This window comes from Herpailurus yagouaroundi, unplaced genomic scaffold, assembly GCF_014898765.1.
Source record: "Herpailurus yagouaroundi ecotype Mexico unplaced genomic scaffold, PumYag 198, whole genome shotgun sequence".
NCBI lineage: Eukaryota > Metazoa > Chordata > Mammalia > Carnivora > Felidae > Herpailurus > Herpailurus yagouaroundi.
Window position 1 is genome coordinate 23,818,356 of NW_024412429.1, and position 27,118 is coordinate 23,845,473.

General features: G+C 42.0%; 1 long non-coding RNA gene across 2 annotated transcripts; it reads right to left on the reverse strand.

Moving 5' to 3' along the window:
• On the reverse strand, window positions 1-27,118 carry LOC121013373 (uncharacterized). 2 transcript variants are annotated; one of them, XR_005782670.1, is made up of 6 exons: window positions 26,719-27,118; window positions 11,800-11,949; window positions 8,039-9,826; window positions 5,375-5,513; window positions 3,630-3,774; window positions 1-3,027 (listed from the first exon to the last, which is right to left on the reverse strand). It is a non-coding gene; the product is annotated as an uncharacterized LOC121013373 (long non-coding RNA). The 2 variants fall into 2 exon arrangements; XR_005782669.1 differs by having other exon boundaries at window positions 3,630-5,513.

Below are 27,118 nucleotides of genomic sequence, written 5' to 3' on the forward strand. Positions count from 1 at the left end.
ACTTAACTGACTGAGCCACCCAGGAGCCCCGCCAAGCATTTTAAATATGAATTTAATCATGAGGACATAATAGTACAAATTCAGAATGTAGGACATTCTCCAAAACAATTGTCCCGAGTTACTCAAAAAGGTCAATGTCAAGACAGACAACAGCAATGAATTTTTTAAAAGTACAAGGCAGTTGTCTTACATTAAAGGAGATTAAAGAGACATGACACTCAGATGTGATGTGGGAAACCTGACTGGGAAACTGAGGCATTCTAAGTATACACGAGGGTCACCGGGCAGTGAGAGGCAGAAACAGGAGACCAAGCTGGTTGTGCTCATCTCCAAAGCCTAGGCTCAACTTTTTGTCACTATTCGTGGGTTTTTACAAAATCTCACTGTTAGCTTGTTGAACGTTAAAGAAGAATTTTAAACCTTGGTGTTTCAGAAGTGCCGTTTTCACAACCCACTTCGTCTCATCGGTCGACAAAAAACCCCCACGTGTCCCAGATTTCAAGGAGCGTGTTTATCTTAGACCACAGAAGTGACAGGTGATTTACTCCATCCTAAATAAAATAAAATAAAATAAAATAAAATAAAATAAAATAAAATAAAAATTTACAGATAGAGACACTCTTTACACCTAAAGATAGATCTAGAATATGGAGTCTAGCTCTTCACTTCCAGGACTCCAATCACAGGCACCTACTCTTTGGATACCGGGAAGGAAGCGAGTTAATGTGAAAGCCGAGGAGGGGAATGACACAGAAGTAGAACGTTTAATAGGAACAAGATGTGTCAGTAGCCCCTGTCTCCATATTTAGCTCAGCTTCCATCCATCATTTGCAAAGGGAAGCATGAAAAGCATCATGTTTGTGTTGAAAGGAGGAAAATGTGAGTGGCATTCTTGGTAGCAAGGCTTGGAAGTGGGAGGCGGTGGGGAGCTATATATTATACCTGGAACGCAGGCATACTGGTGCCAGCTTCAAAAATGGACTGAGAATAAGAGGGAGCTAAAATTTTAACAGAATCTGGAGCCTTTTGAAGTGTGAATGAATGAAATGAGATGTGTGAACATGCACAGACCCGTCCTTCTGTTCCTCCTAGGAAGCTCCCAGCCCGCAGATCCCCAGATACCCGCAGAGGAAAAGACCTTCTGGATGAGGACACGCTGTGGGTTTTCCCTGTCAGAACGGCGCGGGGCACGAAGGATGTGTGTCGGCCTCCTCTCTGGCCAGTTTTAGCTCTCTCAAGTGATTGGGCTTCCTCGGGTCCGTGATGGAGCAGGCCGTGCTGTCAGGGACATCTCCAGACATTCACTGGCACGTTCACAGGGTGGATGTATCTGTGAAACACATTTGGCTCTTTGTCTCCTCTTGATGGTTGCCTGCCGTTCTCAGCATTACCGAGGGTGCTCTGAAAAGCCGAAGCTGGCGTCCCGCAAGCTTTCCCTGTGGGGGCTTCAGTTGGACTAAATCTCCCTTTAGAATTTCGTTTCCCAGAGGATCCAAGTTGGAAATGGTTAGATGCAAAATCATCCCAGTTCTCCAAGATTTGGGCACTCTGAATACTTTTGATGAGAAGCGGGTGCATGGAACAGAGACACAGCATATGGAGAACAAAGGGTCTGCGTGTTCAGGAAGTGGGGACCTTCAATTCTTCCACGTGCAATGAGCGATCCAAATATTAATCGCCGTCTCTTCAGAGCCCTCAATTCTTGTTTGATATACCACCCCTTTAATATAGCTATTACTTTATTCATTTCTCTCTTTTTTTTGGAATTTCTGATATTATTGTTCATATTGATCACAATCGTCTACTTGATTCATTTTTAAGGCATCGAAGAGAGTGCTTTTCAATTTTGCAAATGTTGTCCCGTGACTCTTCTCAAAAACAGGTGTCCCCCCACTTCCCAAAAGCTCGCGTTACACCACTCACTTTTACAAGAGAACTGATAGGACCTGTTTCTGCTAACCGAAAGAAATCCAAAGAGGATTTTTGCTTTTACAAAAAAAGGCGAAAAGCCAAAAGAACGTTCAGCGCCTGTTTTGCAGAGAGCTGTTTCAGAGGCAGCGTGCCCAGGGCAGTGAGAATGGCGCTTCCAAGCCCCCTCCCCTGAAACTGCACTCAACGCCTCAGCATCAAGCCGCCATAGCTTCGAACCGTGTCTGTGACCATCTGTGCTTTATCTCAATTTATTTTGCGTGTCCGTTAACAAGATGTGGCCTAAGGTATCTGCAAAGTCTAAGAAAGGTTATGTTTGGGGCCTGAGAATGCTCGAAATTGTTTCTATGGGAATTAATGGTAATTACTTTCTTTGCTTGCTGCCGTTTCAACTTGGGAAAAGTTTCATAGGGATGCTCCACTTCTGGACAGCAAGGGAAACCCGTAATTTCCTTTGTGCTCCAGTTGTTTTCCTATTTGGACTTCTAGCTGCAGAAATGCCAAACCCTCCCTTTCCCATTGTGCTTTCCTTGGAGATCATTCTGTTGTAGGAATGTGGAAATAGACCCTTGCCCTTAGTCCCATGCACATGATTGATGAAGCTGGGACCAGACTTCATCATTCCTGACTCCTGGAATTAGTATCATCCCATTGTCCCACTTGCCTCTGACAAACTCTAATTCCGCAAGCCCCCCACCCACACGGAGCAGGTCCTCAGTCAGCTCCTGTTAACTCAGAGGAACCAGGGATATCGAGGATTAGATATTATTTACAGGGCCGGCAGCACTTAAACATTCGCCGGGGCCAGCAGAGGTGTGGTGAGTTTCTTTTGGCCATTGCAGCTATTGAGAGCAGCCGTATCTTTGGAAAATGCAAGAGCTAAACATGGATTCAGTCAAGAAGGAAGATCTGTTCCCAGGAGGGTCTCCTTTCCCCTTATAGGTGGACACAAGCTGTGAGAAGGATTCTATTAGGGCCTCATAAAGACCAATAGTGTGTGGTAAAGTTCTCTTGTTTACCCGTGGTGGAGAAACATATGTGTCTTCTGAATGAGAGGTTTGGCTGTTTTTGGTAGATGGGAGGTAAAGGTAGTATCTGCTGGAAGTGGAAGCAGGAATGGTGAGTGAGGATGGGGTAGTGGTGCAATAGGCAGAGTTCTAGAGGTAGGTTTACCCTGAGAGGGAGATGCACTGGGACAGTGAGACATCCGGGGTGGTGACATGGTAGCCACATATTCCTAGCAGTGTTCTGTTAAGTGACACAGGTCACTCAGCCTGGAGATTTGCTTGGACACTGAGTCATTTTGGCTCATTCGGGCATAGTAACTTCTCATTACCTCTCATTCCTCTTCTTTCACCTTTTGGGTTCTTTTGAACCCTCTGACTTTGTAGCTCTTGACCTTGGTGGTACATTAAAGTCATGTGGGACATTAAAAAATAACAGGGCGCCTGGGTGGCTCAGTCAGTGAGGTGTCTGATCTCAGCTCATGTCACGATCTCACAGTTCGTGAGTTCAAGTCCCTCATCAGGCTCTGTGCTGACAGCCCGGAGCCTGGACCCTGCTTCGGATTCTGTGTCTCCCTCTCTCTGCCCCTCCCCCAATCACACTCTGTCTGTGTTTGTGTCTCTGTCTCTGTCTCTCTCTCTCAAAAATAAATAAGCATTAACAAAATAAATTTAAAAAAGTAATGTTAGGCTTACCTGCAGAAATTCGTAATTCTTCTGGGTCGAGCCTGGGCATCAGTATAGTTAAGACTCCCTAGGTGATTCTAATATGTATCCATGATTGCCAACAAAATAAAGATCTAAAACTCAGGAGAACCCTTCACGGTTTGATTCTGCAAGGCTGGATATGCAAAGATTCTGATTAGTAAGACCCTTCCACTGGACTTTGGCAGCTTTCTTCACTAGAATGATATTGATAAGATAAAGCTGACATTCTGTTCATAAGCCTTGCCACAATCCTATGGACACTCCTAACAAATAACCGAGATGCAGAAAACTCCAAATGCTGCTAGTTTATACGGTGCATCTTCATTATGTTCCCAGTGGGGAACTTCCTTTAAGGGCTCTTTAGGATTCGTGCAGCTTCTTTATGCTATGAGATGTAGGCTGTGGCTTACCAAACATGTCTAGAAAGAATCTCCCTTAGCCCAGGACTTCAACCCTTTGCTTACTCTCTGATTTTCCTGAAATGTGTTTGGGACACATTATAGAATGGGACATTCCACTCCCACATTTTTGTTTGCCACTTAAACCCTAGATTGTCATCAAGACATATCCTGATCACTAACACATGCAATAAGCACACAGTATGTTTTTTTTTCCCCCTTTCTCCCTGCTGGATGGTACATAGAAAACGCACACTTGGGAATCAAGCAACCTCAGCTGTACTTCCAAATCTAGCTAAATAGCTATGTGATTGTGGGACAACCTTCATTTCTTCTTGATTCACTCTTCTGTAGAACAAAGGGGATTGAAGTAAATATCTGGTTTTCAACACTACCCGCCTTTTTACAGTGAGAGTACCCTTTCCTCAAAAGCATGCTTACTATAAAAGTCAATATATAAATCTGATTGTCAGGAAGCTGTACTGATTGTGGGGCTTTGGGAGGACCTGAAGCCCCTTGGGTTTCCTCATCTCCTCCCCTAACCTTGAAGTGATTCCACGGAATCCGCAGGATATAAAAAGGAAGGTCGAAAGTATATGCACTAATTAGTTCAGGTCTTTTCTACCGTATTATTCTCTGAGTACAAATGCACGCACACATGCACATATATACACATGCACACTGAGTTTGATGTTTCAGGCTTAAGAGGTAGTAGATACAGTGAGACAGACTAGCAGTGATAAAAACTTAGAAATGTTATGCACTCGTTGGTAGGGCATGGAAAGATACAGGTCTTGGGAGTGCATTGTGCCTCCTTCTAAGGACAGCCAGGCAGTGAACGGTCAATCAGGTTTGGTGACTACCAGGTACTCAGTGGTCTGGAGGGTTAACACCTTGTAGCAGGTGATATCCCATAGGTAGTGACTTCATGACCAAGAATCTGGGAACAGGGTCTTGGAGAGAGACCCGTGAGGAAGCAGGATAGAAACAACTGGCGTTACTTATTTTTGAGAAGGAGGAGGTCCATATTTATACGGAGTATTCACTGCCTATTGGAAGTACTATCCCGTAGGTCCCCTATATTCCAGGTAGGCTTATAAAAACAAGTTACACAAACAAGTCATACATTCTTTATAACTAGAAGTGAAAAGTAGCATTTCTCTTCATTTCCCCTGGTTCTCCTGGATATCTCCATATCTCTAGATGCTTACTTGAGGGACAGCTGTTTAGCTCTCAACCAATATACTTGTCTCAAGAAACATCTCATAGGACTTTCTTTGGCCTGAAAGAACGCTTACTCCCAATTCAGCAGGGTTCCAAAAAATAAAATATTACCTGGGGTCAGATATCCATTTTCTTAAAGCAGACATACTTAACTTTAAGGAGAAAAGCTTGCTGAATCTTATAAGTTAGTTTAATATTTCTGGGGTCCTTCTAACCCTAAATGAAGAGGCATGTAATCTCCCTTCTCTTGCTAAAAAAAAAAAAAAAAAAAAAAGAAAAGAAAAGAAAACAAAAGGGTTTGACTTTCATGCTATGCTCTGGAAATAAAATTGAAATCCATCTTAAGACTGTTTCTTTCAGAAATTTCACATTAATCATGCTTTATCGTTTGTTTATGATATGTGCCATTTACCTGATGAAACCATTGATAACTGGTATCATTCAAATAAGTGAGGTGTTAGTCATAATTGTCCACCACAGTGCCTGGCACCCATAAAAACAACAATTAAACAAAGCAACCGGCTTCAAGCCAACAAAAAACAGTCTCGGAGGCTTGGTTTCAGTTAGGCCTGGACTGACTGAGTTGAAGTCAGGAAAAGGCTGTCTGGCCTGCCAGGAACCAGCTAGATGGTCACTTACAAATATAATTTGAAGGGGTTTGACCTTCCGACAGCAACTCTCTCTGGTTTGTCTGCTGTACTCGGGAGCTGGAGTGTCTGGACTCTCACTGTTGAATGTTGCTGCCACATGGGGATGGCAGGGAGTGTACCATCATTTTGGTATGCTTTCTGAATAGTTGTAAATGTAGGAGGTTAATTAATGATTTCCTACTCAGGTTTTGGTAGCATGAGGCTTCCATCAGCCACAGTGGAAATCCTGAGTGCATTGATAGAGTCAGGTGGGTGTCAGGTGAGGGGTGATGAATAAGATACATGGGAACGCTGGGTAGGGCAGAAGGCAAACTTAGGTTAACTCCATGCTAATTCCTAGTGATTGCCTTGCCTCTTAGTCTTCATAATTCATTGAAGGAGATTGTTGTGCTTAATGTTTGGGAAGATACCAAAAAAACAAAAAAATGGCAGAGATGACTCCTTCCCTCATATAGTGTATAATTTAGATGAGGAGATAAAACATATATGAAATGATTGGTTATGCATTGGTGCAATTTTAAGCATGAAGATAATGGTTGGTGCCATTTTGGCTTAATAGTGGTATCAGCAGAATTTTTAGTGAAATGAGATCATAATTTTATCTTGCACTGTGAGAGCTCCCTATTAATATGGAGATTGGGATAGCTGACTAGGAGAGTCTTATTTTCTTTGTGGAAAAGATGAAGATGGTTGTATCCATGTGCTATTTCTTTGCAAAACAATAATGCAGAGTGAGGTCTTACCCAAACTCAAAACATGGGCCTATCTGTTCTTCTGACTTCACCTCTCATATGAGCTCATAAGAAAGAGAAGGGTCAGATCTTGACCACAGCCTCTGTGAATGTACATTTATCATCATGTAGATAATAGCTGCACAAAATGGTTTTAGCATTTAAAGAGTAGTAGCAACAGCATGACCTGGAAGCTGGAAGCTCATAGAAATGCAAATGATCACCCTTCGAATCCTCAACCCTCTAGAGGATGTTTCCCAGGAACTTGTGTTTTAACAAGACTCTTAGATTCTTATACAAGCTAAGGAAGACTGAAGAAATATTGTCATAGAAAATAGAGTTGACTGACAACAGAGCTCATTTTTTTTTTGTAGATCAGTCCCCGTACATAAATTTCTAAAAATTCAATTGGACAATCTTTGCCCCTTAATAGGAATGTTTAATGCATTTATATTTAATGTAATAACTAATTTGTTATAAAATATATATGTGCATGCCAGGAGCTTTTGTGAATTGTCTTTTCCCCCTATTATCACTCTCTCCTTACCTCTGGCATTTTAATTACACATTTTAAACCTTTCTCCTGTGCCTCTGTGTCTCTCATGTTCTAAATTAGTCAACTTTCACAGAGAATCAGAACCAATGCAATATGCATAGATATATGGACAGATTTGTTTCAAGAAATTGGCTCATCCAATTATGGAGCCTGGCAAGTCCAATATCTGCAGAGTAAACCAGCCAGCATGCTGGAGACCCAAGGAAGAGCACTGACATCGTAGTTCAAGTCTGAAAGCCATCCACCAGCAGAATTCCTTCTTGCTGAGGGGAGGTCAGTCTTTGCCTCCCTTAACTGATTGAATGGGACCCACTGATGTTATGTCAGGCAAACCGCTTTATTCAAAGTTCTGTAATTTAAATGTTATTCTCATCTACAAAAAACCACCCTCTTATAAACATCCAGAATAATGCTTGATCAAATATCTGGGCGGGGTGGCCTGGCCATTTTTACCCATAAGATTATCTATCACATATTTCTTTCTGTATTTTCCATACAGAAAGATGGAAGTTGATTTTCTACTTCCCTATTTTCCTTCACTAATCCACATAGCTGCTGAGTCCCAACTGCTGTTAAATTGCAGTTTATGTGTTGGGTATTTAATTTCAAGTATTTTATTTTCTACTCCATAATTTTCATTTAATTCTTTCTAAAATACCAGTAGAAAACCAGAGAAGTAAAAATTTTCCATCTTTAACTTATGTTTTATCAATAATATATTCATGTTGGACTATGTTTGAGTTATATTTTCTTAATTTGTCACATTAATCATATCCTTAAACATTCAAGTATAATAACTTTAATAACAGTAAAGTTATTGTGGGTCTGTTTATATTACCTGTTTTTTTCCTCTTGGTTCTTTTCCTTGATAGGACCATAATTTTTGATTGAATGCTATATATTCTATATGAAAGACTGTGGAGGCACTCTCTTCCTTTGAGGGGGCTTACCCTCTCTTTTCATATGTATTCAGGGAAGGAGTTGATCACTTTGATTCAGTTAGCAACTGAACAGATTTGAGGCTGGGTTGAAGTCTGGAAAGTTACATATACTTCTGGTTAGCTCCTCAACAGTGGTATGGCTCCCAGGAGTCCCTCCTGAGCATAGAGTATTGACTTGGGCTTCTCCTTGTCAGGTTGTATTCTCCTATTTTTGTCTCTTCAACTCTGTGAGTAGGCCAAAACTCCTCTGATTTTCTGTGATTTCCTGCCTCGCTTCTTGTCCTTAGCAGTTTAAGGATTTAGCATATGCCGATGGGAGAAAATGAGGTATCTAATGTGCTTCTCCATGCTTTCCTTCTCTTCAGGATTCTGTTACTTCAAGTTTTGGATACTTTGGCCAGTCAATCTCCCAACCTCCCCTTTGCTCTCAATTTTTTTTTTTCCCTTTTTTGTCTGCACCCTTGTGAGATTTCCAGAAACTTTGTTTCTCTGCTTATCAGCCACAGCTCTCTGGGTAGATTGTTAGCCTCTAATTCCAAGCCAAAAACTAGCAATTGCCTTGAGGGGAAAAGCTGTTTGAAGAACATCATCTCAGCTCTCTGTGGTTCCCTTTTCTTGACTCTGCTTGATCTTGGCCCTTCAATTCCTGGTTGCTTCAGTCATTTTCCAATGCCTTCAGTCAGACAGCTGTTGTTATTGCTGTTTTTCTTTACATTTTATCTGAGTTTTCTATTTGTTCTTCCCAGAATAATTGGTCTAGTGCAAACTATTTTATCTTAGCTAGAAGCAAAAGTCTAACATATGATCTTGAAAATATCACTCAACATATCTTTGTCTATTTCTTGGTCAATACCTGAAAAAAATAATAGTATCTTGCCTTCATCTTCCCACACTACAGCCCATTCAAGATAATTTGTAATGTGTTTGGTAAACTTTAGAAATGAGAGCAAAATCATTACCCTGAGATAGGCATTAGAAACCCTGATATTTGGGGAAAATAATAACTTCCAATAAGATTCTATATGTGCAAGTATCATTTGCCCTTATAATAAAGACAATATTTTTTTATTTTAATATACTAAGGTTTTCTCATCTTCCCTTGGGGAATATTTTGCATCAAGAAATTTGATATTAAATCTGAATGTGTTTGAGGTCTGATTGCACCTAGACCAGCACCTGCAAATTCTACAATTTATTTTTCATCAGTCTTGTTTATAGTTCCTACATTTCACTTCAGGCATTTTTGAGGCAAATTATAGGTAGCTAGATTTTTTGATATTGAGTTTGCATAAAGATTTTTGTTTGCCAATGTCATCTTTCCTGAATTTCACTCTCTGTTAGTTTGTAGAACATCCCAATCTTGTCCGATGTTTTAGAAGGAAGTTTGTGTCTTCTTGCTTACAATCTCCTGCTGTTTCATTATTTGTATCCCTAAAAGACCCTGGGGAAGTGAGTACCAAGTACAGGAACAGAATGCAGGTTTTCTTACTTCTACCCCTGAACCCTAAATCAGAAAACCAAAGGCCAGATCCCAGATCGATTGCTTTCTTTTTTATTCCTTGCATTAGGATAACCTCCACAAGAAGTGACTTACTTCCTCACAAGCCATTACTCTTCTATTTTGATCCAACTATAGGTATGTTGCACATGGTCTTTGTGATTCTTCTGAGCCTGTAAATATGATCCTAAAAAAAAAAAGTCAGTTTTTTCTCATCACCTCTCCTGTTTCTTTTATCTACTGCCATAGACAGATTGAAGAACAATTGTATTATATTAATTATATACCGGTATAAGTGGTAAACTGTTACAGATATTTATTACCATACAAATTAGCCAAAGTTGGCTCCTTAGTGAATGGAAACAGAAAGAAACCAATTCCCTTTACTTTATGCTTGGTCATTTCTATAGCAGCCGATGCAATCATACTATTATTACCAATTCTTTGTGTAAATCTACCCATCTGAAATGGGCTCCAGGGCTTGTAATGTGATTCACAAGGATATCATAACATCATGGCAACTCTACAGCAAATTGAGGAAATTAAAAATGGTTTCTGAAATCACAGAAGGAGCAGAAGTAAGACAGCTCAAGGAAAGCTCAGAAAGGAGAATGAGTTAGGAATTATTCTCCAGCAACCATTGCTGTAGAAAACCCCTATGCAGTGACTGTTTTGATGCGGAGTGGAGGGTAAATGGTAGGAGAGGGAGTATCTGGGGGCTAACTCTCTTGACTAAGTTATTCAATTTACATGGCACCAGCATACTATTTCTTTAAAACTATCCCAACAAAATCGTTTTCTTGAAATTCAATAAAATATTTAATAAGATAGTTTTTGAATATTTATTGAAATGGTATTATTTCAATAAAACTAAAGCAACAGAGTAAAGAATGAGGCGTTCTATCTTAGTAACCAAACAACATTGTTTTCTTACCTGATAGAAATGGTGAGTTAATTGTGACCCTCAATTGTGATAGGTACCTTCAAGTCATGTAGGTATTTCTACCCTTCTAGGGTTCTTTTTTTTTTTTTTTTTAATTTTTTTTTCAACGTTTTTTTGTTTATTTTTGGGACAGAGAGAGACAGAGCATGAACGGGGGAGGGGCAGAGAGAGAGGGAGACACAGAATTGGAAACAGGCTCCAGGCTCCGAGCCATCAGCCCAGAGCCTGACGCGGGGCTCGAACTCCCGGACTGCGAGATCGTGACCTGGCTGAAGTCGGACGCTTAACCGACTGCGCCACCCAGGCGCCCCTACCCTTCTAGGGTTCTAAGGAGGACCCCTCACAAAAGAAAAGTAATCACAGAGTGACAGAAGCCACACTGAGAAACAAGGAAAACTTTATTAATTCTGTGTCTGTCCATCCTGTAGACAGAAGCCTCTTTGTGTGCTGCTCAGGGGAACCCCTAACCTGGGTTGGGGAAATGGACTCATGACCTAACACTGGACTTGCCAGTTACTGATCCATTTAACGTGAATATTTCATGTTCACGAAACATGGAGAATAATATATGAAACTAAAAGGCCTCTGACTAAGGAAGGAAGGTGCTCTGACTTTTGCCACCTCTCTCCTCTGTGAGTTTGGGCATGTTACTTGAATTTCCCGAGTCTTGGTTTCACCTTCCAATCAATAGGAATAATAACCCTTAGTTAAGAGATTAAATGAGACAGTGAATGTCAGGTGCTTAGCACATAGTAGTTACTCAGTAAATGGCAGGAATTTTTATTGACTCAATTTTTCACAATTTTATAAATAAAAGTAAATAGTAAGAGGGAATATGAAACTTTTTAAAGCCGTATTCAAGGCTGGAGGCAGGGAAGAAGGGAACAATGGCTTATTTATTAATTATTTAATTATTTGTTTTAAAGTTTATCTATTTATTTGGAGAGAGAGAGAGAAGGAGAGAGAACAAGTACAGGAGGGGCAAAAAAAAAAAAAAAAAAAACAGGGAGAGAGAGAATCCCAAGCAGGCTCTGCTGATAGCATGGAACCCGACATGGGGCTTAATCCCATGAACTGTGAGATCATGACCTGAGCCAAAATCAAGAGTCTGACGCTGAACTGACTGAGACACCCAGACACCCCTGAAAAATCACTTTTTTAGTATTTGAAAAAGGATATAAAATGAAACACTAATGATAAGAGGAAGCATCAGTTACCTTGACACTTACTTTAAATGCTCTTGACCCAGTTTGGTGAAGCTTCATTACATACTGGGATAGCACTGAGTCACATTCTCTCTCCTGGAAGAGTTTGGTGATTGGACTTTACACAATCACTGAACACCACGATATGGAGTTCTCAGGGGTCTGTGAACAAGTTTTCAGGTTCAATAGCGAGTTGAGATCATCCAAGATGCCCTGACTCCAAACAATCTCAAAAATTCTTCAGCACCATTTTATGTCTTTCAGAACCTCACAAACAAAATTCCTAACTCTGTAATGTACTCATGTACTTTGTAATAAAAAATGAACTTTCATGTTAAGTTTATCACTTTGCATTGAAAATGATCTCAGGAGTTAACATATACCAGTCCATGCCTTTTTCTATCCATAGCAATATACATTCCTCAGTAGCCTGGATAATGATGACATTGTACATTTTTTCTTTCTTTCTTGAAATTTATTTGGTATTTTTCATAGTTGTTGTAACAGTTGCTTATTGAAAGATAAGTGCCAGTTGAGAGGGAGTCATTTGCTAATGTCTAGTCTAATGGGACGCTGAGAAGACAAAGGCTTTGAATTGCCTGTTACTCTTTTTTTCAGCCTATATTAGGTTTCTATTGCTGCCATAACCAATTACCACAAACTTAGTAGCTTGAAACACTACAACTTTATTACCTTACACTTCTGGAGGTCAGAAGCCCAACCCAGGTCTCATTGGGGGTAAAATCAAGGTGTCTGAAGGTCTGTGCTCCTTCTGGAAGGTCTAAGGGAGAATTTGTTTTCTCGCCTTTTCCAGCTTGTGGAGGTTGCATTCCTTCACTTGCAGCTTTTTTGCCCCCAATTTTAAAAGCTAGCAATGTCTCATCTCTATTACCCTATTGTTCTTTGATCACAGCTGGGAAAGGTTCTCTGTTGTTAAAAAAACCCATGTGAGGGGCGCCTGGGTGGCGCAGTCGGTTAAGCGTCCGACTTCAGCCAGGTCACGATCTCGCGGTCCGTGAGTCCGAGCCCCGCGTCGGGCTCTGGGCTGATGGCTCGGAGCCTGGAGCCTGTTTCCGATTCTGTGTCTCCCTCTCTCTCTGCCCCTCCCCCGTTCATGCTCTGTCTCTCTCTGTCCCAAAAATAAATTAAAAAAAAAAAAACAACCCATGTGATTAGACTGGACACACATGGATAGTCTCATCAATTCTCCCCATCTCAAGATACTTAACTGAATCACACCCCCAAGGTTCTCTTTGCCAGGTAAGATAATCTTATCCATAGGTTTCTAGAATTAGAATGTGAACATCTCTGTGTGTGGAGTGGTGGTGGTGGTGGTAATTCTGCCTACCTTCAAAGAAAAAATGGAATTATAATTTTGGCAAGAATTACACAGGGAACTTCTAAGTGCTGTCTTTCCTAGAGAGGGCTTAGAGGTGGCTTATTCGAGAAAACAAGAGAGTAGGTCCTTGGTTGAGTGTTGTGGATAGAGCTCAGCCTTTACGCACCATGCCCTTCTATTACATGGTGGGAAGTGAGGCTCTCCTTCACAATCAAGACATTATCAAGGACACTGAATTGCCCCCAAGGATTTTGGAAAGAGTGAGAGAATGTGAATGATATGGGAAAGTACCAAGGAGTGGGGTCTTACCTGAGACAGTCCCTGGACAGTCTAGACAGGTAAGGAAAGCTAGGCAGCCTCAGAGATGGTCTTTCTTGAGAGAGATGGGTTTGCCAGAAAGGATGAAAATCTTGCTTCTGGCAATCTCATCATGATGAGAAAAGAAACAGGACAGTGTAGCTTTGATTGGATTAAAGAAATGTAGGCAGCTGCAGAAGCTCCAGAGATGGGTAGAGATGGTAAGCCCCCCCCCCACCCCCCACCACAACAGGCAGTATGGCCGTGTGTGGCGGTGCCAGAGTGGCTGAGTGTCTCAGGGAGGCTGATGCAACGGGACCCTTCTCAGACCTTGAGCACATCCGGGCCTAGAGGTTACTGTTGTCTTCATGAAAGTCAAATGTGTAGTGTGTTCCGGGGTTTGTCCTGTGCTCCTTTGCACAGCACAAATTCTCAGGCTGCAGATGAAGAAGTTAACTAGCAGAGTAGAGCTAGGAGTGAGGAAAAAAGGGAAGCTTAAGGGGTGATGGGGTTGCCGGTGTGGTTTAGGGCCAGTTCACAGCCCTTTGCTGTGACAGACACTGTTTCCAGGGGCCTGTGGCATATGAGCAGAATCCCAAGGGAGGAAGTAGATCGGTAATGACAGTTATGAAGATGATCCAACTACAAACAGGGCAGGGAAGATGGAAGCAGACGTTGCACTTCTTCTTGGAAAAGTGGAGGCAGATTTGAGTCAAAGAGGTCTTTACTGGCCGCTGGTATCTACTGAACTATCTGCCCAAATAATCAGTATTAAACCAGTGAATGGAGAGTCCAGGAAGCCTCTGAGAAAGTGGAAGCAGAGGGGCTGTGACTTTGTCGAAGCAGTGACTTTGTTAAGCAGTGCCCTGGGGTGTTGGATGGTGAGCCGCAGGTTCAGCAAAACCCACAAGGGAATTGAAAGAGAGAAGTTTCTTACCCACAGGTCCTAGAGGAGCTACATGGTATGCCTCCAGGGACCACAGTGGGAGGCCAAGGCAGGGTGCAGGCAGAGAGCAAGGCAGGACCTGAGGTTCACGCCTTTGTGAGGGTCCCGGAATAGAATGCTTTGGGGTTCCCAGGCTAAGGCTTATCTGGTCTATTCAAACCAAAAGGAGCTTCATGGGGGTCTTATCTAAGGGATGCACAAGGGGAAGGCCCTGGGAGGTGGGGGAGACTATCACCAGCGTGGTGTGGGGAGTCACATCAGGAATTTGTATTTATCTGTGACTCTGAGAGCTATTGTCTAGGGCATGTGCTTGCATGAGGGGCTCGTATCAGTCCAGGGCCCCCACAGACCACTTGGCCACACCAAATGGATGCCAAGGCAGCAGCATTATGGAGAGTAGTTTAGTTAAACTCTCAACACAAAGGTTAATGAAAGGGACTTGAATTTGTCATCATCGAAAGGGTCATAATTTGTGCCTTGGGGAAATGCACGATAGAAGACATACCATTGTCATTGTTTTATTGTTTGTAGTCCTCACAATTCATGGAGTAGCTGCTTCATTGCAGGTACTGTGATAAAGTACGTAGACTTTGAATTCAAATAGCCTGGGTTCAAATCCCATTATTGCCACTTACTAATAATATGACATTGAGTAACCAATCCTAACCTGACTTTCCTCATCCAAAGAATAGGAATAATGTGATATTTTGTAGAGTTGTCATGACTAAATGAGCTGATATATTTAAAATGATCAGTGCAATGCCTGGCTCTTCACACTAAAAAATCCTGGCTTCTAGTTTTTTAAATGTGATTCAGTAGGTAAATATTTTATGAATTTACTCTCATTAGAATATTATCAGATGTGAGGCACCTGGGTGGCTCAGTCAGTTAAGCATCTGACTTTTGATTTCCGCTCTGGTAGTGATCTCACAGTTTGTGAGTTTGAGCCCCATACGGAGCTCTGTGCTGACAGTGCGGAGCCTGCTTGGGATTCTCTCTCTCCCTCTCTTTCTGCCCCTCCCCTGCTCACAGTCTCTCTCTCTCAAAATAAATAGATAAACTGAAAAAAAAAAAAAAAAGAATATTAGCATACGTGAGTATCTCGGGATGAATAAGTTTATCAGACCAGTTCTTACCTGCCATAGCTCTGATAATAGGGAGCATAAGGAGGAAATTTGATAATGGGTAGGAGAAGGGATCCCAAGTAGGGAACACTAATGATATTCCTCATGATGGGTCCTGGAGATCCCGGGGGCTATATTTTGAGGCATTGAATGCTTTGAGGTACAGAATAGTCTAAGTGTACTAATCATACAATAGAGATCACTACCTATACCTCAGCAATATAACAGAATTCCGGTTTCCAAGGTGTTGAATCTAATTGTGTTTGCTACTGAAATAAAAAAGAATCCCAGCTGAGGACTTCCATTAAATAGCTCTACAATGTCTGGCAACTTCAGCTTTCAGATAAAAGTGTAGGGCAGAAAGATCTCTAATGTTCCTTCTGTGTCTGACATTCCAGGACTCCAAAATAATGCTAGGGCCAATATTATGTATTTCTTTTTATAGGAGTTTTCTTTGCCTGGGGAGAGCAAGACCATATGCCAAAAACATTGTGCAAGTCAGGTCAATTAAGAAGGATTGCTCCTCCAGCCTCGGGTTTGCTTCAGCAAATCTTTAGAGCTGGCTCTTTATTTATAACTCTGTAGAGGACCAAAACAACCCTGCATCTGACTAGGGTGTGGAGAAGCAAAACATAGTTCAGATGCATTCCTAAATCATGAATTTTTCTCATTGACGTATATGCCATCACAGTGCAGCTGCGTGTCATAGATTTTTAGGGCTTGATTATAAACGGCCTTCGACAGACATCCCTGGGAGAATGGCGAAGAAGTGGTCCCTGTGACACAGCTGATCCTTCCCCTCCACGGAACTGAGGCTGATGATCTTAAGGGCAGCTATCAGCAGCAGTCCTAGAGCCTAAGGAATAATGTAGGTTGCTTAGGGACTGAACATTCCTCATTTCTCAATGCCAAAAAATGCTAAGACTTGTGGCCAGACCTTCATAGCATTCAGGTGTCATTATATCCTGTTTATTGGGATGCTTGATATTAGACTGTCCCCCTAGACTGGTGTTCCAATACCCTCGGATACTGGCCTTTTGCTTCTGGAACCTTCCACTGGGCTCTACAATCATCGGTTCAGCTACTACAAGGGTCTTATAATTCACTCTCCTCTCTCCCCACAACGCACTCCAAATTTAAACTGAAAAGTTACTTATAGCTCCCAGGACTAGGGTAAGTGCTTCTCTTAAATGGACTTGTAATAGCTTGTCCTCACACCTTTTGCAATACTTCTGTATGCTAACTTTTCCCTTTATAGAATAAGCTTCTTGAGGATAGGACCTGAAGCTGATTCTAATTGTATCCCTGGCATTTAGAACAAATTCCAGAACTTATTAGAGACAAAATATATTGTGGGATGATTGAGTGCCTACATCTCGTCTCAGGTACTAAACATTAAAACACATGGAGAGGGGTGCCTGGGTGGCTCGGTCAGTTAAGCATCAAACTTTTGATCTTGGCTCAGGTCATAATCTCATGGTTTGTGGGTTTGAGCCCTGTGTGGGGCTCTGCTGCTGACAGAGCCTGCTTGGGATTTTGTCTCTCCCTCTCTCTACCCCTCCCCCACTCACTCTCTTTCTGTCTGTCTGTCTCTCTCTCTCTCTCACTCTCAAAAATAAATAAATAAACCTTAAAAAATAAATAAAAACAGCACATGGAGAAGGCGGCACAATTGGCTGGCGCATAGTGACTCCTATCCCTATCCAACTTTTCAGACATGGCGGACGGTACCACTATCTCTCTCAGGTCTCATGAACGAAACCTCGGAGTAATCATGATGCATCTCTTTGCTTTGTGTATATACTTCATGCAGCTGGTTTTTCCTCTTTAACTTCTTCATATTACGTGAAGACAAACACTTATATTTTTAGAAAGTCTGCAACGTTTATTTAGACCTTTTCCTCAAGTGGAAATGTGGGACTAAGTGTTTACATTGCAATTAGTCCTCTCTAACAAAGACATTTACCTATTTAATGGGTGACTAATGTTTGGTGCTTTGTATTAGGGTAACTGTATGATATACATTCTAAACTAGGATTGCTCTGGGAGTGAACGAGGGCCCTATTAATTGCCCAGGTTGGTGGATAAACTTGGACTCTGCAGGGCACAGTGAGACATATGGTCACTCTATTTATAGATGAAGATGCTGCTGAACTGGCACCAATAAACATGCCTCGGGACGGTCCTTCCACAGCTGTGACGTATATGCGATGAGACAGTTACATCTCCTTACCAGGATATTCTTGTAGCTGAAAAAACCAGTCTGGGCAAAGTTGATTTCTGCCTGGGTCTTAACTTATAAAGGTGATCGGGTGATGGCACAGAGAGGCTAATGCTATTGAAAGATTTTCATTGCTTACAGTTTCCAAGTGGAGGGGACATGCCATGTCATGCAGGGCCACATGGGAAAGTACCAGGTTTGATCAGGAGTCAGATGTAGGATCCAGGGGAAAGGATAGCCCAGAGCCTTTCTTGTGTTTTCCATGAGAGGGGCAGGGCAGAGCAGGGCAGGGCCAATGGCTTAGGATTGGCTGGGTTGAATGATACCCAGAGGCTTTCGGCTATAAGGGTGGTGTTTAGTTACCTTGTACCTGGGTCTGGGTGATTTAGAGCAGAGGGAACATTGGTTAGGTGAGTGAGCATTAATCAAGAGAGGTGGTTGGGGTATGGGCTCAGAACTGGCTGGAGAGTCTCTAATATGATTTTTGTGCCCCTGCAAAAGCTGGATCACAGGGGAGATGTAAACTGCTTTGGCCCCTAGTTCAGCTTGTGATTAATGGATACCAACTAGACAGATACAGAATCTGAGAAAACACAGTCGGATCACAGGCAGTTGCTTGAAAGTAGGGTGCACTTCTGGAAATGGAATATAGATTGCCTCTGAGAAACTCACTGCTCCATAGAGACTGAACCAGCAAACTTCATGTCCTGAGCTTGAAGCTCCAGTCTATGCAGTCAGCTGGCCCATTGTCAGCATAGAAATAATGGCCCTGCGTGCTTGAGGACCCAGAAGAAAAGGGCAGAGTTGAGGGTAAGCTGAAGATACATCTTTGAAATCAATGGTTTGAAGATTCTTCATGAAGATGTAAACATTAAACACATTTTATTGCCTATCGAGGGAAACTGTGGCTTGTTGACTTTATTTTAGGAACAATGTGAATGTGAAGTTCTTCTGGTTTTATATCTGAGAGATGGCCCGATGTACAGATCATCTAAACTCAGTGCTGTCCAAGGGTGTGATGAGGAAATGGTGAGTCCATCGAGGGGAGCAAAGAGGCTGCAACTCCACCTGCTTTCATGTGATCCTGACCTGAAGGCTGTGGGGATGTTTGTTCTACAGCTGGGAAGGCTGCGAGGGGTCCAGCAAATGTCCTGGGTGCCGCAGCTCCTGAGACACAGACACGATCATAGAATTCAGGTTTGTCTGACTTTTCTCGACTCAGCTGGGAGCTCCGATAGGAGGGAAAAGCAGAGATCTTTGCTGCCTAAGCTGGCTCTCTCTGGGCTTAAACCAGCGTTTAAAACATGTGCCCAGTTTCCTAGAATGGGAGGCCCTGACTTCTCTTGTCCCAGCGGTGAGCAGGCTTTTGCATGCCTCCCAGCACGTTGCCATTTATGGATTTGGGCAAAATAACAGAATTGCAAAGCTCAGACTCCCAGACTTCTTTTTTTCTTTTTCTTCCACACTGAGCTTCCTGTTTCTATGGCAATGAATAGGATGTTTTGCACTAAGAAACACTTTAAATGCCACTGGGGGAAGGTAAGAACCGCGCATAGCTCTCTACAGAGCAGAGAGGTGAAATGAATGAGATGTTAAGAAAAACTGAGTGAAATCAGGACAGAAAGGAAGTGGAAAAGCTGGAGTAGAGGTGGGAGAAGGGAGGAGGGAGGTTCAGAGACATCTGCTTGGAAGTAAAAATCAAGCAGAGCAACATGGCAGGGGAAAACCAGGACCTGCCGACTGGCACTCCTGTGGACAGCAGTGTCCTTGAGCACTTGGAAAGAGCACGTTCACTTCATGAGAACCACGGGGTTGTGGGGGGTGGGGGGGGGGGTTCATACAGTCTTCACCTGAAAGCAGGGGGCAGGAATCGGGGGGCAATTCTAGACACCCTCACTACACAGGACCCACTAGAAGGTGGCTTCGGGCATAACCTCCAAGGTGAGGAGGCTCCAACATTACACCCTGCAATTGCTTATTGTGTACACGAGCCCATAGGCTGCCACTGGAATCCAACTCTCTCACCTTTGAAGTTAGAACCAGGATTTCCAATCAATGGCCAATGCCTGTGGAGGAGCTATGGAAGCCTCTAGTCTTCGGTTCCTTTACTGCCTTCTCTCACTACTGGGTGGGACTGCCCGCATAGGCTCACAAGAAGGCAGATGTTTATAATATCAAATACAAGGGATACAAAAGAGAATCTCAAAAAGTCAAGGGGCCATCGAAAAGTTTCTTTTCCTCCTTCCCCAGTCCACGTCTCCCCAGTGAATGCACAAAAATGTATGAGCAAATCAGCATTTAGGAAAGAAATACCTTAGAGTAGCTTAAAAGTCAACCTGGTAGAACTATGAGTGGTATATCAAGTAGTTCTCACTTTTGGTTTTACTAATTCCTCCACTAGAGCCAAGCCAAATCAAATCAAACTCCATCTAGCTTGAAGTTCCTGTTATATAAGGTTTTAAGAGCTATAAGCTAGAATTAAAGGCACAGTAATAAGAAGAGCCAATCAAGGGCAGCCTCAAAATAGCCTGGTCCCTGTGGAAGGCCAAGGCAGATGTATTTGTCCAGCTGCTTGAAGGAGAAGGCCCCGAGGCCTCTCGCTCACTCGCCAGAGGCCTATAAAAGGCTCACCTACAGCTGCTTGTGAAATTGGTTCCTTGTAAATGAAAGTCAACCAGGAGTCATATGAGCCAATGGCAGCTGGACAGAGAGGTCTGGGGTGCCAAACGGAGCCGGAAATGGCCAACTGCCAGGGTAAACAACTGGGGGCAGAAGCTGAGGTGAGTGTCTATCCCAGGATAGCTCAGCGAGGTGTTGCTTTCCAAGGGCTTGGCCAGGACAACCTGGCTTATTTTCAGTTAATCTGGGTATGCTGTAATTTACTATGGGAGCCTTACATTTGCATGTCTACTTTGAGAGACCCTAATAAGTACACATAATAAAATGTTAATTTATGCCTTCTGCTAGGATTGGACTTGAGTGTGGCTTGATGCAACTGCAAAACAGAACAAATCTGGAAATTCTGGCAGGCAGAAGAGGAGGGTGGAAGGAGCACGTGCTCCTTTGAGCTGTGGAAAGGAAGCTGAGAGAAGACTAGAAACTTCCTGGCATCAAGTTCCCTTCAGAACCCCAGAGGGGACTTCCCACAATGCTGGGCCCAGTTTCCCCAGCACAGCCTAGGGATAGCCTCTTTGTCTTGATAGCCCCAAACTCAACACTACAATAGGGAACAGACTAGGACCTTAGTAACTATTTGGGGAAGTGATTAATAATACTGTGAATGTACTGAGGGCAAACTCTTCCTCCCATGTTTTGGGAATTGTCAGGTCTTGCTTAGCTCTCTAAGAACCCCACACTCATCTCCACATTAAAGGAAAAAGCCAGCACACATGTGATCTTCTGGGTTATTCTAAGTAGAAAATCTCTATAGGTCTTTGAATTCTTCCGACCCCAGCACGGTGCACAACATCTCAGGCAGTCTTGTGTAAATGCCTCTTCCCTGTTCAGCTTTGCCCAGACCACCTTATGCTGATGCTGCGCCCGTGGCTGACAATCCATGTGTCCTAAACTGGCCCTGTTACAGGAATAAGACAAAAATTTCCTATATTTATATATAATTTTTTTTCATTTTTACTGACACCAAGTAGGATTGAAATACACCAGCAGACTTCTGGCCAGTCATTGTAAACACTTTTCAGAGTCCCTGCCAAGGCCATGATGTAACTACATTTCTATAGGAATCATCCTCCTCTCCACAAGATCAACTCAGGTAACCATTTATTCACTGAGTACCCTCCACTTTGATCATGGATTCCATCAGAGCACCTACTGACCCAAGGTGCACAATCATATTCTTTCTCGTAGGAATTATCTGAGTTTGGCTCAGAAATGCATTTGGGAGCCAAGGTGGTCATCTGCAGAGAGAAGCAGAACAATCTGGTCTGGGGAGGGAAAGAAAATTGCAAATATACAGAGGATAGCAGAGTGAAAAGAGGCCTGGATACACTTCCTTCTATTGGGTTCTGAAGATGACTTTGCATCTTTATAAAAAATTCCTATTTAATGATTAGGCTGACTTCTCTGGCTTTATGATACTTTTAACCAAAAGGACTTTGAAAAGACACTGAGTTTCACTGTAGACATCTGTGGCTCCAATCCAATCTGCATGCCTAAACTTACCCTTTGTCAGCAGGCTTCAACTCTACTCAAAGTCACGACATGGTTCCCAACTGCCTATGTCGCTATGACCATGACCCTTCATCTAGCTCTCAGGGCACTCTCTACACTGTCCTACCCACCCATCCAGAAAGATTTCCCCCTGCCACTGCCACATGTAGCTTTGCGTGGGTCTGATAACTTTCTTCACACTTCTCTGAACCCAGTCCTCTGGTTTCCTTTCTCTGTTTCTGCTACGATTGCTCCCCAGCTTAGAATGGTTTTCCTTCTCTTCTTGGTCATACAAAACTGGACACTAGACTTTTTTTTTAAGTGCAAATGGGATGGTTCCTTTTCTACTTGCTGACTTAAAGAAACAGAAACTATCACCATGAAAAAAAATGGTTATTGGTGAGACCCAGTACCTATAGGCACTTGGCTCTTGTGTGCCTGATACAGCATATGCAGCCCCACTAATATTTGTATTTATGGTAATTAGAGAATTTCCCAACTAAAAAAAAAATATCTAAACTCCTGAGGAAATGAATGAGCTAAAGGAGTGTTTGCTTCAGTCCTTGGCTCATCCGGACAGCCAGATTCTCTTCACTAGAGGAAGACTTGAGGAGTATCCAGCCTAAACGGAAGTTAACTGGGCAATGACCGTGTTCTTCTGGGAGTAAAGGGCAGAAAAGGTTTGGGGATGAGTACACAGTATATAATGATATTTCATCTAACTTCTTTCTCCATTTGAGGTCAACACATGACATCATGAAATGAAAGCAAAGGTAATGGGAGGAAAGGTCAACAGAATGGCTGTTTAGTCATCTGATTAGAATATAACCAGGAGATGCTGGAGATGCCATGTTCTCTTGCTGAGGGGGCTGGTATGTAAGGGGAAACACTTTCACATAAAACAGCACTGAGGATCGAGTGTTTTAGGACCCATGGGACTGTGCCGTGAAATATTTTACATATTTATGACAAGGAGCCTGAGGAAGCCAGTTCTGAATTTCTGAATTTATGCAGAAGAAACCCACTCTGTGTCACAGGCATATTTAAGTCAAGTGTTGTGATCCACTTGAAATTACTGGGTGTCTGCTGGGTGTACTGTGTAGCCCTGGGCCCTACTTCTTATGTTCTATATGGTTGCTTCATCATATTATTTCTCTTTTATAGGACAAATTCTTTGGTAATATCTGCAGGAATGGCAAAAAAAAAAAAAAGGAGACTATTTTTATTATGAGATAGAGCTGTGTTCTACATATGCAACATAAGGAATCGTAATAATTTCTTTAATGGCCACACATATGGAAAAGGTCTCTCACTGCTTTACACTCTCCACTGGATTTCTCCTCTATTCCTTCTGGCTTCCTGTTATTCCCTGCCAAAAAAAAAAAAAAATGTTTTTCTGTCAGTCTTTGAAACCGTTTTAATTTTACTTTGGAGTGGGCTCCAATTTGTTAAAGTGTGGGGTTGGACACTGATACAAATAGTCACAAGTTTTGAAATTTGAAATAGAGCCCTATTAGGAATAAATGCAGCGAGATTATTGTTTAAAGCATCCTACCAGAACAAAGGCTTTTTGGAGGCGGAAGACCCTTATACCACTGGAAATTTATAGCAATTTCCAAAATGCATTTATGAGTTGCATCCTGCCAAGATGCCGAGGGCACTGTGGATGAGCAATGACAAACTTTGTGGACTCAGAGTAAACTGGCTTTACTAGACCTTCTCTAGAACACAACCAAAGGGAGAGTATTGGGTTCTACTGTGGAAAAGACTTCCTAAAGAAATGAAATGTTAAATTTTCTACTTATGTTCCAGGCCAAAGGTTGAGTGAGTAACTTAGTGGGGAATCCAGAGAGGACTCTGGATTCCTCACCCACACATCACTTAGTGCTCTCTGTCTGTAGGTCTCTTAATATCTTTAAATGAAAGAACAGAATTCTATTTTTTTTTTTTTATTAGATGATGAAAGACTGTGGCCTTCTGACATGGCATCTGAAGAGGAGATCTGTCAAAGACCCAGTGCTGCATAAGGGGATAAAATGAGAAACCCACCAGAAAAGAAAGCAGCAATACTGAGTGAAAGGCTTCTGATGTGCTCTTGTATTTAATGCAATGCTTCTCCTTCTCTTGGTCCCTGGTTCCACACAGGATGCTCCAGAGGTGGCCCTCCTTGTGGATAGATCATGGCATGTGTGTCCCTCAAGCAAATGGGCCTATAGTGGCGAGTGGACAAAGCAGCCATGGTTGAGGAAATGGCCTGGTTTGTGAGTGTAGAGAGGAGGCTTGTAGGAACTGCTCTCATTCTTCCAAGTAATGACGTTGGAAAACCAATTCTGGAGCAAGGGGGCAGTAGCTGATAAAAATCATTGAGGAGAAGGTGGCCTAGAAGATTCCAAATCCCAGTCCTCACACACCCCCTAGTGTAGAACATAGGGTAGTTCCCGGGATACTGGGTTGGAGCTGAAAATACGTCAGCCGTTCTTAATCACCTCCCTTGATGAATAGGAGATATTGAGGAGAAATAAATTAGAAACAGAGTCAAGCAATGAGCTAAATTTGCAACTGACAATCACAGGTGACAAAGTAATAATTGTGTTAAAAAGCAAGCCATTTTTATATACTCAGAGCTCCAGTGTGAAGAAAGTAGGCAGACTTCCATTGTTTAGACCTGAGCTTTTGAAACTTTAGTGTGCATGTGGATCATCCAAGGATCTTGTTAAAATATAGATTTTGATTCAGTAGTTCTGGGGGAGGGGCCTCGATTCCGCATCTCTAACAAGCTCCTGAGTGGTCTAGAGGATGCTGGTCCACAGACAACACTTTGATGGCACTTAAGTAGCACAGGGCACTGACTGATCCCTTCCACCAGGCCTGTTTGGTAGTTTTCTGGAGTTCTGCTGGGGCGGCAATCTCTACCACCCCTCCCCTCTGCCAGCCTTTCTAGTGCACCATGTAATGGCTTCCTCATTCATCTGATCACCTTGTAAATTTGTCAGCTTCAAGATAACCATATTTTATTTTCTGAACTTAAGTAGTATTTACCAATAGCATTTACTGTTTGTAATGTTAATTACTACATATTACTTTGTGACTTCATGATTCATGAGTTTGTTTTCCCGACACAGTTGTCTGCTCATAAGAATAGGATCTGTCTTCTATCACTTCATTTTTTCCATGGGGTCTTGCACAGGGGAGGGCCTATATGAGACAATTACAGAATCAGTTGATTGGTTTTCTACTGTAGGCTCTGATTTGAAAACATTTCGGATCTCTTTCCAAAGAGTGGAGTTTGATTCTAAGGTGGCGGAATGAAGAAACTTTGGAAAGGTGATGGCTCGCTGAGGGAAGCAGAAAGAGGATGCCCAAGGAGAATTTGGACATCTTCCAGTATTCAAGAAAAATGTATCCTGTACTTTAAAACTTTACCCAAGGGTTTCCTTAAGGTTAGGTGTCTTGAGTTCTGCTTAGGTCTGTACTTAAAATCACTCTATGTAACAATGTTCAGACATCCTGAGTAGAGTGAAAAACAGAAAGTAGATTTGCTGACAGTACACAAGAAACACAAAAAAGGAAAAAAAAATCAGTCTGTGCTTTGAAGCAATAAAAGATGAAATTTTCGGGGCACCTGGATGGCTCAGTTGGTTAAGCATCCAACTCTAGATTTTGGCTCAGGTCATGATCTCACGGTTGTGAGACTGAGCCCCTTGTCAGGCTCAGAGCTGAGCATAGAGCCTGCTTAGGGTTCTCTCTCTCTCTCTCTCTCTCTCTCTCTCTCTCCCTCTGCCCCTCTCCTGCTCTCTCTCTCTTTCAAAAAAATGAATAAAAATAAAAATTATAAAAAGATGAGATTTTCAGGTCAAGGAAACAATATTGTATAAATAAAGTGAAGAACCCCTCTCTATTTTCACTGTGAAAGATCAGAGAGGAGTAATAATGCCATAGACTTGAATGTGCCATCCTCTGTCGCTTGGGAATATATTAAATTCCTTCACCTACCATTGGGCTAGGTGTTTTTAGGACAGACATGTCTCTTACCTACAAGGGTAGATCATGCTGAAATGGGCAACAGGTCCCTGGACATACGCAATCATCTACCTGCACTTATTGCCTAAAGGTTCTTCAATTCCATCTGTATTGGCTAGAAAAGATGACTTCTGAGCTCTCTAACAAATATGAGAGTCCATGACTTCTTATTAATAATTAATAATAATAATTAATGTCTACACATGTTATATATTATTAATAATTATAATAGTTATCCATAATTAATACTTTGTGCAATAGACTCTCAGAACCTAAAGACAACTTAAAAGCTGGTAGAGCTAAGGTATGTTTTCCTTTCTAAATAAGGGCTATCCTTTGACGCCCTTAGAGTTATAAAAACAAATACAAGCTTTTCTCAAACACCTTCAGCAAAAAGGAACTCCCCATGTTCCAAAACAACAATTTTTGTGGTACAGTATTTTTTTTGTCATTAGAAAAATAATCCTTCATCACTGCAATAATTTTAGAAAACAAGAAAGAAAAGCATGAAATAAAAATCCAAAATGTCTATAGTACTATCACATGATAACCACTATTAACATTTTGATCTATGTACCCAGATGTGTGTGTGTGTGTGTGTGTGTGTGTGTGTGTGTGTGCGCGTGTGTGTGTGCATGTGTATACTTTTATTTTGAAAAAAAATCATGCCATCCATATTTTGGAACCAGATTTTATCATCCTTTGTCATTAAGTATTTTTCCATAACACCACTTTCAAAGGCTGAATAAGGACATTTCATTTTTTTAAATAGCTATAATTATTAGAATTTTTTTTCTTCTATCAAGCCAAAACTTACCTCTTTGTAATTTATACGCATTGGTCCTTTCTCTGCCCTCCAGAATTGCATGCAATAAAAAGTGTAATCCTTTCTTTCCAGGTCAGCACTTCAAATATGTGACCACTGCTTACAGGGCTCTCCGAATCTTAGTTTTGGGTTTTCATCGGTTGCAGGTGTTCAGACATCTTTCGTGGTTCTCAGACCCCACGATCATGATAGCTCTCCTGTGGATTAATTTCAGCTTGCCATTTTCCCCAGAACAGGATACAAAATTCCAAGGAGGAGGAAAGCTATGCCCTCCTTTTTTGGTGGAATTTTGAATTTATTTATGTGGCCAACATACTAAACATTTTTTGAAATCTTGGCTCATTACTGATCCGCTTCCAGGTCTTGCTGTCACACCTGCTTGCTGCTTAGC